The sequence below is a fragment of the Artibeus jamaicensis genome, unplaced genomic scaffold, assembly GCF_021234435.1.
Source record: "Artibeus jamaicensis isolate MK-2021 breed Jamaican fruit bat unplaced genomic scaffold, CSHL_Jam_final contig_1998, whole genome shotgun sequence".
Lineage (NCBI taxonomy): Eukaryota > Metazoa > Chordata > Mammalia > Chiroptera > Phyllostomidae > Artibeus > Artibeus jamaicensis.
Window position 1 is genome coordinate 15490897 of NW_026521407.1, and position 16478 is coordinate 15507374.

At 43.8% G+C, this 16478-nt stretch overlaps 1 protein-coding gene across 7 annotated transcripts in view; it reads right to left on the bottom strand.

The window, feature by feature from the left end:
• Nucleotides 1–16478, bottom strand: part of TEX2 (testis expressed 2) — a 96716-nt gene that overhangs the window by 59986 nt on the left and 20252 nt on the right. Inside the window, exons 2-3 of one of the 7 annotated variants that reach the window (XM_053655322.1) lie at nucleotides 11171–11225; nucleotides 8842–8976 (exon numbers count right to left, since the gene is read on the bottom strand). The exons of 3 other annotated variants lie outside the window; for them this stretch is intronic. The gene's annotated coding sequence lies outside the window, so the exon portion shown is untranslated. Of the gene's footprint in view, nucleotides 1–8837; nucleotides 8977–11170; nucleotides 11226–16478 lie in introns of all 7 variants that reach the window. 3 more of the 7 variants (XM_053655327.1, XM_053655325.1, XM_053655334.1) reach the window with 3 other exon arrangements.

Genomic DNA, 16478 nt, shown 5'->3' on the forward strand with positions numbered 1-16478 from the left:
ATAAAAAGCTAACCCAGGAAGGTTATTGCTTCCAATGCAATTTCCACATCAGTCCTAACAATTATTTGGCTTGTATCTCCCACCAACACACACTATCTCACTGCTGCCAGTATGTAGCACTTTCCAAGACTGGAAAGGGAAATCTGTAAAATAATTACTACGGCCTGCTGGCCCCTTTGTTCTTCAAATGGTACCATTCAGCCAGAGAATTTAGGAAGCCACATAGCTATGTTCTGAGGCTTCAGGAACAAGCAAACTTATTTTAAACTGAATCTAAGACTCAAGGGGCAGGAAAATGAAGAATCAATGCTGTAACTCACCCCAACAGAAAACTATGCTAAGGGCTATGGTAAGAGACAAGGAAGCTACGCTCTCTGCCCTTCTGAGGCTTAGCAGCTCGATGGGGGACAGACACCTGAAGAGCTGGGCAACAGAACAAAAGATACCAAGCCCACCTTGCAACATCTAGTGTATTACCTCTCTCCCTATTCACTTACAGCCCATTTACTGGGCAGCAGACATCATAACACACCCTACAAGATTGAAATGAACACTACGATCTGGAAAGAGTCCCTGTCAAAAGAGTTAAAACCCACTTGAGGAGTGGACTTCAGGAATTCTGAGGAGGGTGAGACCAGTGGAGGAGGCAGGACATTTGCTCTGTCTTTTAAACTGCTGAGTAGGTTGCGACAGAATGGGCATGATTAGAAAGGAGGGTCAGAGGCACAAAGATGAGCATGGGTCTGTTCTCCACCTCCAGGTGGAAGGTGGGAGCAGTGGGCGACCATCAGGACAAGAAAGGCACAATGGGGGAGTGAGTGGAAAGGGCAGCCTTGGGACGAGGAAACGGGGCATCTGGTACTTGCTCCTTCTCCAGCTGACTCTCTGGGACCTTGAAAGAGCCAAGACCTCCCTGGTCTCAGAATCTTCATCTGTAAAATGGAGGGTCATGAGTCGTTTCCTGGCCTAAAACCCTATGTGTTTATATTTCCAGGTGATGTTCACAGCCAAACTCAATACACTTATACAAGTAATACACCACAGACCAGCAATTTTCCACAGGCATGCGGCACAAATTTGTAAAACACGCAGTACCTGACCACTTAGTCGGGGCACTGACCTCTCTTCCCTAAGACTGTCAAATTAAAAAAAAATGACAACAGCCAACACAATAATAGCTGTCTGGTGTTAGTGAATCAAAATTATGCCTATTTTGGTCAAATTAGCAAAAAATATGTTTTTGTAGTGTCACAGAATTTTAGTAATTAGTTTTTGTTTGGCATGAGATAAAAAAGGTTGAAAAATCGCTGCCATAAGCAACTGACATTATGGCACTCGTCTGTTTTCTTTCATTCAAAGAACTTCTACATTCAAGTCTTCTGCCAAATGTTCATGTTCAAAATGCTGGCAACGGATAGTACTGACCAAAGAAAAGGTGAATGGGGGCGGAAAACAGTGATTCTGAATCACCACAAACAATCTAACAATAACAAGAACTACAGTTTGAAGGTCTGGCCAGGACACGGCTGAAACCGCACGTTCTCAGTATTGATGCTCCAGAGAAATGATTTTCATAAAAACTTTCTAAAAGAGTTTTGCCCATGCTCTTTCATGACCCTGCAGCTCTCCTAGCCTTACTGGATCCAGGAAAGGGAAATGATCTCTATCCATCTTGCAAAGCAATTTAAATCCAGGAACAGGCAACCACCGGAGGAGGAGACTCCGGGGGATTCACACTGCTCTGCAAAGCTGGAAAGACAGAGCTTCGGCCCAGGGCAATGCTTCCCTATAATCTTTAAGCCAACAGACTTGTAGGCTTAGTAAGAAGACAAATACCAAGTGCAACACTTATTTTTTCATTTAACTGTCACCTAGTTTTATAAGGGTAATTTAAAAAGAAAATTATAGAGGTAATTTAAAAAGAAAGTTTGGTGCTTGACAATTCTCAGTAGGTTGAAAAATAAGCATAATTTAAATCGCTTTAATAACATACAGGGTGATCTGTAAGGCTCTGCTGCTCCGAGGCTGCCTCACGGGTAGTGGTGGCTGCAAGCGAAGCTGATTATGGGCACAGGTACCAACAGAGAGAGCACACACAATTGGGGGCTGAACGGTATGAGCTGGTCCTCTGGGGAACAAGGTGAAAGGTGGAGCGGTCCACCTATAGTTGAGGGTGGGCTGGCCTGGGAATCCTCAGGCAAGATCATGCCCAGTCCAGGCCAGACGGGAAAACAGCAGTGCGCCCGAGGGCCTGAGATCTGGGCAGCCAAAGCAAGGCCCCAGGACACAGTGAGCTAGCTGGCCTCTGCCCAGGTAGGGCTACCAGGGGCCTGCTGGCTAAAGGGCCCCTGCTCGTCTCTGACTAGACTGTCTCAAGGTCTATGTCAGCCAGCAGGGCCCAAGGTGGGGCAGGCAGTCTGGCTCACCATTGCTATGGCAAGCTGCACTGCATTGCAGTTTGTCTTAACAACTCTTATCTGTGCATTTTTAAATAGGATTTGGTTTTTTAAAAAGTCAAAAGACCAAAAAACTGTACTTGAAAAATAACTAAATAAAATTTAAAAAAAAAAGTCAAAAGAGGCCTTCAAGACTCCATTTTTCCACCTTGATGCTGCAGAAGCAACGGTAAATCCAGTCAAAATCAACCATGGTAGGAAGGTCCAATTTAGCCTAAAAATCAAGTATATCTTCACAGTTATCCCTTGATTCATTTAAATTCAATAAAGCAGCAGAAAATTGCCAGCGGCCATTCTAATCTGTTAATACTCCACCTTGTAAACAAAAATCAATATCCACATTGTGGATAATGAACTAGCTCTAGCCTTCATTTCATTTAAAAAAAGAAAAGAGAGAAAAGAAAGCAGTATTCCACTTCCAGTACAGGCAATCCTCCCAAGGCACTTAGACCCTGACTGTTAAAAACGCAGGGCTCCCTTTCCATTAGCTGGCTCACACAAAGCCTCTTGCAACCTAGCAGGGGCCTGCACAGCAAAAACACCACACGGGGTTTACACCACTGGGAAACAACAGGTCCACCCTTCAGCCACCAGGCAGGCCCACTTGGGAAGAGGGCTACATCCCTGAAGGATAAAGGTGTTCAAAAGCATCAACACAATTAGAATTTTGCTTTCTAGATTGCTAGATGGTTCTAATAATAAGACCCAAATTCAGTTCACAGTAACACATTTAAAATCAGGCCATGCCTCCTGTACAACTGCACAGGCCACTATGGAGGTTTACAAAAGATAACACCAGTGCTCATCCACCTGAGGCGGGGGGGGAGGGGGGGAGGCTCAAGAAGACCACAGATGGACATCGTACAGTGCTGTCTATAGGAAAGCAAAAAACCCCTAAGGGAATGAAAACTCAGAACAGGTATGCCCATACTACAGGGGCTAATCAAGTAGAGAGGTCTGGGAATAATTTTTACTTTTTATTTTTTTGCAGAAAACTCATTGCGTGACTTGGGGGAAAGAAGTGTAGAGAAAAGAATATTGCAGATGTGAAACAACAGCATAGGCAAAGGCATGAGATGGGAACAACCAGTCAAATCAGAACAAGAGAGCTGCGAACTAGTTTACCTACACAACACAGCGGCTGCACTGGGGGGGCGGGGATTAATATATGAGTCAAAGGACATGGAATGAATCAATCTATAGTTTAAAATCTTTAAAAGCTAAGTGTTCTTGTTTACATACATTTAACCCTTAGGGACCAGAACCACAGTAGGCTCCTGAGCAGTCTGAAGTCTGCGTGTAAACATTTGTTTCAGGTGAGTAAAAGCCTAAAACCTAGCAGACTGTGGTGCCCCAAATTCGGAAGGAGGATGAGAAGAGGGCAGTGGCCGTGGTCACAAAACAGTACATTTCAAAAAGTGATGCTCAGGGGGTCAAATGTTACCAACAGGTGAATTTGGGAAAGAGTATGAGATGTTCCTTATTCAGTTTTTATTTTAGCAACCATTTTAAAGTTTGAAATTATTTCCAAATTAAAACAACCCAACAACCGGAAAAGGAGCATTCCTAAGCACCGTTTGGCTTTGGATCTGCCATCATATGCGGCCTCGACCTGCTCCGGTCGACTCCACCCGCAGGACGAGCAAGCCCAGTTACAGGTGGTAACAGGAGGAAGCCAAAGTTCTACCCTTCCCTGCATTTTTTAAACTTTATTTTGAAATAATTATAAAGTCTCAGGAAATTGCAGAAGTAGTGCAGAGAGATCTCAATGTACCTTTAACCAATCATTCCTTATATTTTAAAGTCAAATAAATAAATTCCAAGTGGTTAAGAAATCAAGTTTTAACCACAGACTCCTAATTCACCCCTGTAAGAAAAATGCATTCCAACTGGCAGAGCGAAACTTCTGCATAGAAGGACTTTCTAACAGTCTTTCTGAAGGTCTTTAATGGTTAAATACAGGAAAGGCATCATTCATACATACTTCCCAGGCATTTCATCCAAAAGTTCAAATGGCCAATAAACAAACAAACTAAAGGCTCAATTTACTAAAAACAACAGAGACGGAAAACAAACCAATGAAATAATTTTGGTCATCAGATTCCAACATTAAAATACAATGTGTGATGCTGTCAAGGACACGATGAGAGAAATCCTCTATTACACTAGTGGTTGGAACATAATCAGTAAAAACTTTTCTGAAACCAGTTTTGCAGTAACTATTAAGTACACCCATAATGTGCATATCCACATACCCACCAGGCCAAGGGTGGGGGGGCATTAATGCTAGTTTTCTCTATACAATAGGCTTATCAGTGATTTTTATTTTCTACTTTTAGATATTTCCAAACACTTTCATAATCTGGAAAAATTAAATGTAAAAAATGCACATCAGGCTTTAAAGTAAAATCATTATCTTCAGAATTTAAAAGTGCACTAGCCCACCCCCCACATCTTACCCAGAGAAAACGAAAGCACAAAAAGATTTATTTTTATAAAGTAAATAACATTGCATGTAGGTATGTGATCTGTTTTTACATTCAAGATGAACAGTGAAATATCAGTGAGGTCTTTGGCTTTAGTTCTACCAGCTCAGCAGGAGTCTAACCTTTGGCAAATCACTTTCCCGAAGCCTGTTTCTCAGCCTGTAAAATGAGAATGGCGGGACAGTCAGCGATGAAATAACAGTGATGAAATAACAGCGATAGACGTAAAGCACGGAGCATGGTCCCTAGTACAGAGCAAGCATGCCCTGAATGTTAACTGTTTGTGTAAGCATTTCCACAAGTCAGAAAAGATTCTTTTACACATAATTTTAAATAGCTATGTAAAACAACTATTCCATACATAATCTAACCATTTCAACACAGGATGCTATGGATTTTTGCCGTTACAAACAATGCTATAATGCTTTGTGATGCTATATATAACCTTTGTCTCTGATCATTTCCTTAGTAAACATTTGTAGAAGTAAAATTACAGGACTGAATAGGATATATATTTTTGTTTCAATGTTTTTAAAAACCCACAATGTCAAGGTAACCATAAAGAACTTCAAAAACAAATGTATGTAGAAAAAAATGAAATCTTCTCCTGCTCCCCCCAAAATCAACTATTTAGAATGTGTCCTTCCAGTCCTCTTGTGTGTATTTACAGAAACACACAAACACACAAAGCTGCGCTTGTTTTCAGTGATGAATGAGATCCCACATTACACGCTGCCTTGCGGGTTGTCTTTCACTTACTATTTCTTGGACTTCTTCCTACGGCGTACACATAAATCAACAGGCGCACACACACACTTTTATGCACAGCACAGATATATCATCATCTACTTAATTATTCCTTTATCCATAGAAATTTGAGTTTTTTCCAGTTCCCACTATTAGAAATACTGCTGCCTAGAAAAGCCTTCGTGTATAGCTCCTGCATCAGACAAGTCTATCTGGAGACCATATTACTAGAAGTGCAATTGATGGTCAAAGAAAATACATATTTACAATTTTAAAACTGTCTTGCCAATTCATCTAATTTACCCATTTACACTCCTACCCACTGTGTATAAAGTGTCCAACTCGAACCCTTGTCAAGACTGAACGTTACCTTTAATGACTGCCCATCTGATGCATGGGGAAATGGCACCTCGATGCTTTGATAATCATTTCAAGTTCTTCCCCATCCACTTCTCTTCTTCTATTAACTTGTCATACATTTCCTGCCCAGGGGTTTTTTCTTACTCACTTTAGGTATCGTGAATAGTTAACGCTTTCTCTTTTGTACGTGCTGCGGAATTTTCCCCCCATTTTTGGCACCTGCTCAGTCGATGGCGGAATCCGTCGCTGAAACTGCATACCAAGTGAAGCCATGAGGCGGCAGGGGCAGGAGCTCTGAGGACCAGCCCCTCGCCTGCCAGTGATGGAGCCCATGCGCTTCACCTCCCTGAGCCTTGGCTTCTCTCAGTGCAAACTGAGGCGACCCTCCCCCACCGTCTTCCAGGAATTTTACAGAAAGCTCTGAATTGTCTAAGTCTATGAGTCTACGATTCAATTTCCACAGAACAGAGCCTACTTAGAGCCCCACTTTTCGATTTTGCACCAGAGGAATTCTTGGCAACTGCTCAAGTCAAGCAAAGGAAACCACAGTGCACTTGAACTAATTAATGTGCCGAAGGCAATTAAGTAAAAATATTTTTCTAATAATATTGAGACAGTTCATCTCACACTAACAAATATTTCCAGACCTTCTGGACTTATACTGCTTACTGAGCCCAGCTGTAAAAACACTCGTTACTCCTGGTCACAGGTGTCCACTGAACGACAGAATCGAAGAATGAGATACAGACCGTCAGCACCCGAGTGTGCTGTGGCAACAGAAAGCAGAGGTCAGTCCTCCACCGGCATCCCACACCCCTTCCCCACCCGCTGCCAAATTGTACAAACACTATCTCCTGCCCAGGAGGCCTCTGCTCTGACTGTGGTAAGGACAGAACTCCAATGGGCTCTCCACCCCAACGCTTTGTTCTTAGTCCACACAAACATCGCTCCAAGTATAGCCTGTTGGCTTCAACTTCTAGTGGAGTTGAACTATAGCACCTCCAGGTTTCCACCACCCTCACTTCCATGGCAGCGGGCAGAGCCCACCAGCAGCAACCTTAAGGGACACAACTCCATGCTCTCTCACAAAAAAAAAAAAAAGATCCTCCCTCCCTCTCTCCCCCTTTTGGGCACTTTTTTTTTTTTCCTTTAAATGGGGAGGACAGCAAGATATAGAAAGAGCTGGCCTAGTTTTCAGGACCAAACCACCATCAGTATTTTCAGACCAAACCATCTATACCACCCTGTCTAAATCATTAGCACTGCTATCTGCTGTCTGTGAGATATCCCCACCACCAGGCCCGAGTCACTACCACTGCCAGGAACCTCTATGCCAGCTACGGAGGGGATGGGAGGAGAGGGGTGGGTGGGGGGTTGCTGCAGACCACAGCCAGGAGGTGGTCCATACAGATCTGGTCCATGTCCTTGCTGTTTCCAGGAAATTCCTGAATTAACTCATTGATTTCCTAGGCAGATACCCCCCACTGGTGTGATTCCAGGCCTTGTCGCTTACCCAGGCCTCCAATTTTGTTTCCCTCCTTTCTCAAAGCAGACGGCCTTGCCCCTAACTCACCATGAAGGTGGTAGGTGTTGCCATCTCATCTCCCATATTCAACTTATACACACCGTTCACTATTCCCACCCCTTGGTTAGAAATTCTTCTATCCATTCTTCTCTACTCTCCACCCACACACAGACCCTATCCAAGTCCTAAGAGGCCTAATTCTAAACCCCTAAGTCCCCTTACTCCTGCCTACCTGAACCCGACTCCACACTAACTTTTCCTCATCCAACAAGGACCTGACCTCAAAGGTCATCTCCGATGTTCTCCTCTCCTTTATCCTCCTAACCCCTTTAGTTCCCCGAGATGACTGAGTAGTTCTTTCATCACCACACCTCAGCACTTTTTCTGACCTCATCCCTTGCCTCCAGTCTCCAGCCCACATGGCATTCTGCTGCCAGACGACTCTTCTTTAAACACTACTCACATGATCTCACTCTTCTGCTCAAAAACCTATCACGTTCTTGTGTCTCATCTAATCTCTTTGGCTTTGAGGGACCAACATAACGCAGTCCCTCTAACTCCTCAACTTCATTTTCAGTTACTATCTGATGTGTTCCCAACATTCGGGTTGGGTCCGAGGAGCCACTGGCTCATGTGAAAACCTGTTTCCTCCCAGCTGCGTATCACAGCTTGTTTCCTTCCCACCCTCTCCTCTGCCTCGTCAAGTTCTAGCATCCTCCATAAAGGCAGTGAGGCTTGAGCTGAAACCCAGGTTTGCCCCTGAACTACTCCAGCTTCTCAGCTGACCTCCTACCAGACGAGTGAATCCTCAGCGGAGAGCAGGCTGAGTTCCAGAAGTTCATCAGCAAGTCAACTGTTCAAAATTCAAAATCCATTTATCCTGAAGGAAAATAAATGGGAAATACGTTCCTAGGCCCACAAAAGTTATGCAGTCCATACTCTAACTTAACTACAGTACATATGTACCTTTTCAACTACAAAGAACCATCATTTAAAACATAACTCAAAAGAAAAACGCACTCTGAGATGGTAATACCAGGACCCTAGAATTAGGGCCCTGAACACCCCCAGAAAACGACAATCTAGACAACATGAAGTCAAGGGCCCAGGGGATAAATCTGACACTTCCCATCCATCTGCCCTGACCAGACTTCTAGAGTCTGAACTCCAACTGCCAATGCAACCCAAGTCTGCTTTAATTCATGCATGAAATGCTCCCATTCAATAGAAGCAAGACACTGGAAAAGTACAGAGGAACTGGACCTGCCTGCTCCCAGACACACAGGAGCCCAGGTGGGATCAGACGGAATGCTTCCTCCCAGGCCACTCCACGCGGCAGAGGGACTGCTTCCGTGACTTCCAAGCATCACCATGGAAAAAGACATCAGGGAAAACTTCTAATCTGTCCAGAAAACAAAGCAGAGCACACAGACAACTTCTAAAAATCATGCACAGAAACTTGGCAGCCACTCGCCAATGGAGGTTAGGTTTTAAGGTCAGGGTAAAAAGCTACCTATAGTCAAAATTATCCTGGAGAGTCTCTTTTTTTCCTTCAATATTATAAAAAATTTCATTTTTATTGATAAAAAACATGATTGTGCATGTATATGTATGAGAAAATAGATTCAAATATTTGGATACTTCAAATACATATTTTGTGTGACTTCATAAGCTTGATATAAAAGAATCATGAGCCTCCCACTTAGGTGACCTTGCATAGTCATTGTTGTGCCCATTCAAGTTTGAGAGACTTCAAGGCCGACTGAAGGACAGAGCTAAAGGAAAGTCTGAGTACGGGTTGGCCACTCACACCACTCGGCCCTTAGGGAGACTAACAAATCCCTACCGAGGACTGGGGTTCTCAGGAACTCCTGCTTGCCTGCAGTGTTTACTGGACCTTGTTTTAATATTAAGCCTCTGTGACCTTACTATACATTAATAAATGCATCTGCTGAGAGGATTAAGGTGAAAGGTGGTTAGTTTTCTTAAGTGAGCTGAGAATCGGACGGGCCCCACAGTGCACAGGAAAACCAGGTTAGACCCCAGTTCCACTGGTTCCCAGCAGGTGACCCTGGACAAGCTGCTGCAAAAAACCTTTTTTCCCTAGTATGGAAATAAAATGGAGATAACAGGGACTACCTCACAGGGGCTGCTGGGAAGTTAAGAAGTAACAACACTTAGCATATGTAAGCTATTATTGTCAGCATCAGCCAGAGTTGCCCCTGCAGCCATGCTACCAAAGATGGGACAGACAGCTCGTTTCCAGCCTTTTTTAATCCCCTGAACTAGACTGTCCTGTCTGACTTCAGGTTTAGTTCCGGCAGCCGTGACCATTAACAATGACAAGCAGAGAGGCAAAGTAGGAATGTGGAGACATCTCCACACTGTAATACAGCGTGACAAAGCAGAACTTGGGATGATGTGCATACATCAAACACAATTACATAAAAGGAATGTACCATCAACAGGATCCTAGGAGACTAAGGAGTAAGAGTTGGTGCTTTATTGTGAGCTATCTTTGTTTGCTCTTAGAATAGGGCTGGTTAAAAGGATTGTTTTAAAAATAAGAACACTGGATAGGATCTGTAGCTTCACCAACCTCTTTTTTCTACTCCTGCCCCATGCTTGCCATATGTTTTGCGAAGTCCTAACAAATGATGTTTAACAGTAATTGATTAATTCTGTTTACATTGTTTTCATTTCAATGCTGACTGAAATTCTACCCAATAATCTACATTAAAAGGTTCATAATAACATTATGAAATCAAATCACTGCTACAAGTGTGATGATAAGTAAGAAACAATTCAGCTGTTTTGATAGTCAAAGGCACTCACATTCAAGGTCAACCTGATTCTAGAGGCAGTGAGCACATTAGTTTGAGGAGTGAGATACCAACTCTGGGAACAATGTCTATACTTGGACCAATCCTGTCTCACAAATTCCTATTATGTCATCCACAGCCAATCAGAATTTGGAATCAGTATGATACCATACAGACGTGTAATCCAAACAAAAGCAAGTAAACTGATGATGTGGGTAGCTTTTATGTCCTTATCCCAGGTAAATGTATCATTTCTACTAAGTCTTTAGAAATGAAAATGGCCCTCGGACTTCCATGGGTTCCTTTGCAGTTAGATGCAAGACTGGAACCATCATCCTAGGTCAGCTCCCCCCAGCAGACTGCAGGGGTACAACAGGTCAGCCAGCCCTAACCACCCTCTTAATCCTAGTCCTCAAAGGACGGATGCATTTTAGAATTGGGTGGAAGGGAGGTGTACCAGAAAATCCTACGAAACCTCTACACACACATGACCTAGCCACCCCTCCCCATCTCAGGGCTTATATAATCGAGGAAAGGAAACTGGAAGACATATTATTAGAAAAACATTTCTCCAGTAATCCAGCCTGCGTGTGCCCCGTGCCCCCTGGCCCCTCCACTGCCACGGAACTGAATCAACTTGGAATACTGGGCACACATTACTTACTTAAACATACACGAAAAAAAGTGATAGAATCACCAGGAACTCTGTTGGAAATGCAACAGCAACTATTACTGGGCACTAATAACTAGTTAGCTAATCCAGTCTACACCTACCTTAGAAGGCACCACTTTGGAAGCAATTGCTTTGTAAGAGGCTACTCCTCTGCACCTACATAAAAAAAAGAAAGCCTATTTCCATCAAGGTCAATCAACTTCAGATACATTAAATGAGCAATCAGCTGGTGCTTCCATGGGCATAGGACACAATCAGACTAGACTGAGTTCTGCTTCTGATCTTTGATACACTTACCTGCACTGTTTTTGTTGTGGCCTCATCTCCTGGGGCTGGCCCTAGCCCCTACCAACCCAGACCCAGGGTACAGAGTTGACCCCAGCCAGGGCCTCCACAGCTGCCCATTCCTGAGTCTGCTTCATTGCTGTCTCAAGGCCCAAAGCTGGACAGAAGGTGGAAGTGAAAAGCAAGTGGAATAATACAGAAACCAGGATGCATGAAGGAATAAGAGAAAAAGCTGTTTCATGGAAGATCAGGGAAAATAAGCACAAGTAGTATTTCATAACCAGAAATACGAGTACACAGCATGGAACCAAACTAATTCTGGAGACACAATAACCCTGACGGCCGTATGGGGGCTCCATTGATGTTTCAAAGACATGAAGGCTATAAAGTTGTGATCTTGATGTTTTTCTGTTGCAGGCCCAGTAACTGCCTCACAGCAGTGTCCTGGCCTTTTCAGTTGATTAGTGTTGAGTTTGCTGATGGATTTTTTTTCTTCTAGCTTACGTGCGCCCGCAGAGAGCACTCTCTGCCAAAGCAAAACCCAAAACAGGAAAACTCTCTGGCCATCCACTTGCAGTTAGGCTCCCATTAAATCTCACTCCAATGACAACCGAAAGCACCTTGCCTGGGACAGCTGAAGCTACCAGGGAAAAGCCCAGCTCAGAAGCAGCCTTGCTGGGTCTGGATTCCCTGATCTATTGAATGAGGGTCACGAGGGTAAAACCCCACCCCTCAGGTTGTTGGGAGAAAGAGAAAATGGGACAGCATGTCATCAACTGCAAGGACTGGACACTGACCGCGTACAAATGCTGCTGTGAGAAAGCACGCCGCTCTCTCCCCAGGGAGACGATAGAGTAAACCACGCCAAGGGAATATTATTTCTTCTTCTCAGAAGACCCTACATTTTCCCTGGCTGATGTAGCTCAGTGAATTGAGCAGGGGGCGGGGGGGTGCAAACCAAAGGATTGCGGTTCAGTTCCCAGTCAGGGCATATGCCTGGGCTGCAGGCCAGTTCCCAGTAGGGGACGCACAAGAGGCAACCATACAGTGATATTTCTCTCCCTCTCTCCTTCCCTTCCCCTCTAAAGATAAATAAATAAAATCTTTTTAAAAAAAGACCCTATGTTTGGCAGTTATTCTTTTTAAATAAAGGTGTATCATGGTTATTCTTTTCTTGAGAAAATACAAAGTTTTTTCCTCCAAAAACTTTCTGACAGCCATATGAATTTCCATGGTAAAGAACACTATTTAGGTACTAAGCAATACATGCCCCAGTCAACTGAAGCAGCAGGAATTATTTCTTGGGAGAAGGGAGGACCGAAGGCCATAGAGATCCAAGTCAGACACAGTTCTAACTTGCAAGGATGTATCAGCAGGATTCTGAGCCAGACCTCTAAGTGTTTTACCAAAAATATCTCATTTAAGTCTAACAACTCTGTGAGGTAGGTAATATTATTTCCACATTTTGCTAATGAGGACAAAGAGTGAAACTGGTTTAGGAAACTACCAAAGTTAACAAAGCTACTGACTAGCAGGATCTAGGAATCCTGCTCCAAGGCCATGATTTCCATCACTGTGCGACACTGCCTCTTTCAGGTACTTTCATGGACAAATCAGTCCAGAGCCAACAGCAGCTTTCTACAGATCCCTGGACTCCAAGAAAGAGCTCAAGCATTCAACATTTATTGAGCACTGGCTGCCTGCCAAGCCCATCACTGAAAGACAGAGATCTTCACCCTACCTATGCCGAGGAGCATCAAAACTGGAGGAGCCCTGACTCTACAGACAACTCAGGACAGCACTGAAAAGTGCTTTTAAAAAGCTGCAGTTGCCCTGGTCAGGTGGCTCAGTTGCCTGGAGCATCATCTGTACACCAAAAGACTGCAGGTTCGATCCTGGGTCAAGGCACATACCTGGGTTATGGGTTCGGCCCCCGGTAGGAGCACGGGATGCAGCCAATCAATGTTTCTCTCTCGCATCAATGCTTCTCTCTCTCTTTTTCTAAGATCAGTGAACGTGTCCTCAGGTGAGGATAAAAAAAAAAAAGCAGTAATTCACAGAATAGGCTAAAAATACTTTATTCTCTTTATTGTCATCAGCCCCTCAAAGCCTGCTTGGGATAACCTATTAAAAATATGCTCCGTGCTTTGAAGACTTTCTCAAAGAACAGTAAACCACAGCGTACAACAAAGGGGAATCCAGCAGACGCCCAGCAGTCCTCAGTACTACCTACCCATCCCACCCCTCTAACTCACTGCCACGTGGAAATAAATGCTCTATTGCATGAACTAAAATCATAAAAAAACCCAAAGCACTGCACCTCCCTTTGTGTGTGCATATGGGAACACACTCCCATCTCCAGGGAAGTTGGTGATAATCAGCAGGGACGTCACTGAGGCACTAAGCAAATCTGTATCAGAGGAAGCTCCCCGAGAGGCCTCACCGCAACGATAATATGGGCTGTAGCAAACACTCGACCCACGTTACTGAGAACCTGGTGACTTTACTGTCTTCCCTTTTATACTGCCTGTTTCGGGCAGCTGCTACTGCAGATTCCCTGTGTAAACTACTCGACAAAACATTCATCTGCTGTCTCAAGGTACCGCCTACCATACAGAACTTCACTTTGAAAATGACACCTAGTGTTAGGCAGGCACTAGACTTATCGGGGTGACCACTCTGTAAGATATGTAAGTGTCTAATCACTATGTTGTATACCTGAAACTAATATAATATTGTATGTCAACTATAAACATAAATTTAAAAATAAAAAAATAACTAGTTAAAAACAAACTCATTTTTTCTTCAATGTACTATGTACATAAAACAAGCATTTGGAGTTTATAGGAGATGTAAGTCTCTCTTAATTTCACAATTTATGCACTGTCACAGGCCTGTGTGCAGAAATGCTTTAATGTAAGTCTCACCTTTCCAGCAGGACACACAGAATTTAAGCTCTGGTGTCTGAGGCCATGATTTAGCATTCAGTACTTATCATTCGTAACCTGTGTTACAGTGCACGAAACACCACAGCACTGGAGTGGTCCTCAGGGAGCGCAGAGAAGGGTTGGTGGGGAGACAATGAAAGAATCCACATAAGAGCTATGAAGGAACATGAAGGGTGTCAAGAGATCACAGCCAGAAGGAGCAGCCGTCATGGAAGTGTCCCCGGAACAAGTGGGAATTGGGCTGGGATCGGGCTGACATCTCGAGATGAGTCCCAGGTGGCTACAGGTGGTGACACGGGCAGTCCGGAAGAGACGAGGGACCAGAGGCAGATGCACAGCCTAATGGAGGAATCCAAAGAAGCCCCTCGGATGTGGTACACAGTGTGCACAGCATGAAACGGGAGCGGTGGACAAGGGCCAGGGCACTCCGGGCCTTAAAAGCCACATTGAAAAACTGGCCTGTATCCAAAGAGCAATGAGGAACTGAAGGGTTACTGTGTGTGGTCTGGAAGCAGCTATGAAGGTGATTGGATGAACAAAGTGCACTCTGGCTGCAGTGGAAAGTGGGCCGACAAAAGCAAGCAGGTTCCCTTAGACTCTCACAACATTTCAGGTGAGCAACGGTGGTTGCCCAGACAAGGGAAGTGGTTGTAGAAATGAAAGGAGGAACTTGAGATAGAAAATGAACTACATCAGACTTTGTGAGTAGGATCTGGAAAGAGGCAAAAAGTGCTCTTAAGGACAAACCTTAAGCTTTGGGCGTAAGACTTCGGGCTTATAAGGACAGTGGTCAGTGGTCCCGTTTACCAAGTGTGGGAATAACAGGAGGACCAGACTCAGGGGGACTGTCCAGTAGGTTCAGTGTGAGATGCCTTCAAGTCCAACACTTGATGGCCCCCAAGGGAGGACGCCAGAAGGATGTTAAATACTCTGGTTTGGTGACTGATACTGTTCCACATCCGCCCCGACGGGAGATTAATGGTTCCTTACAAATAACCTGAAACCAACAGAAAGAGAACTGGTCGGACAATTAATTATTTTCTCATAATCAGGAACCAATACTGTGCAAGAAACATGTATAATGAAACCATTTCAGAAATGTCTGCATGAGTTCAACCCTCTGGGGTATGTCTTTCAAGAGAAATTCAATTCCATCTACTATTCTACACATAAAAAATCCTTCAAAGTTTGGCATCCTAATTTAAATTAGGCAGCAAAAAATTAAAATATAATAAAATATAAAATAAAATAAAACTAGACAGCAAACACGAAACTTCTAAATGGAGGAGGAAAAATAACTGTCCCCTAAAACAAGCAGTGAGGGGTGTTTGCACAGGAACAGCTCCCTCAGCTCACACTAACTTTAACTCAAAATTGTGAGTTAAGAGTAAGAAAAGGGAATTCGCTTCTATTGAAGATTTATGTCCCAAATACACCCACACTCTCTTCATTTTACTCTCATAACCCTTGGAAGCGTGAACTGTGTTTTCATTCCCCGAGCGAGGAAACCAGGACAGAGAGGTGGCGACAGCTGCCTACGGCCTCGTAACTAGTGAGGGCGGAACGGGACTCAGACACGTCTGGGCAGCTCCCCTCGCCAGTGCCCAAGACCGGAATGGAAAGATAAACAGCTATCCCTGGTCCCAGGTCGCGTGCTGGGGTGTTTATTTCAGAAAGCTTCTTTATGATCACCTGCAATTCTGCATTACATTCTTAGTCTCAAGATAGTATTAACTTAAAAAAAATTTTTTTATTTATCTTTAGAAGGGAAGGGAAGGAGAGAGGGAGAGAAATATCAATGTATGGTTGCCTCTCATGCGTCCCCTGCTGGGAACTGGCCTGCAACCCAGGCATGTGCCCTGATGGGGAATCAAACCACGATCTTTTGGTTCGAAGGCCCGTGCTCAATCCACTGAGCTATACCAGCCAGGGCAAGATAGTATTAACTTTTAAAGAGCTGTCTTTGTCAATTCAATCTTCTCTGCTTCAGCTTCTTAACGAAGTTTTACCCGGCTAGACATATAAATCACACTCAAAAGAGTTTTTATAAGGTTAGATATAATTTCTTATAAAACTCAGATTAAAATGTAAACTCCAATCTGGAAAAAAACAAATGTTTGTTTTCCGTCAAGTGTCTACTGCATGTTTCCAGCCAAAATCCACGGAAACTATGGTA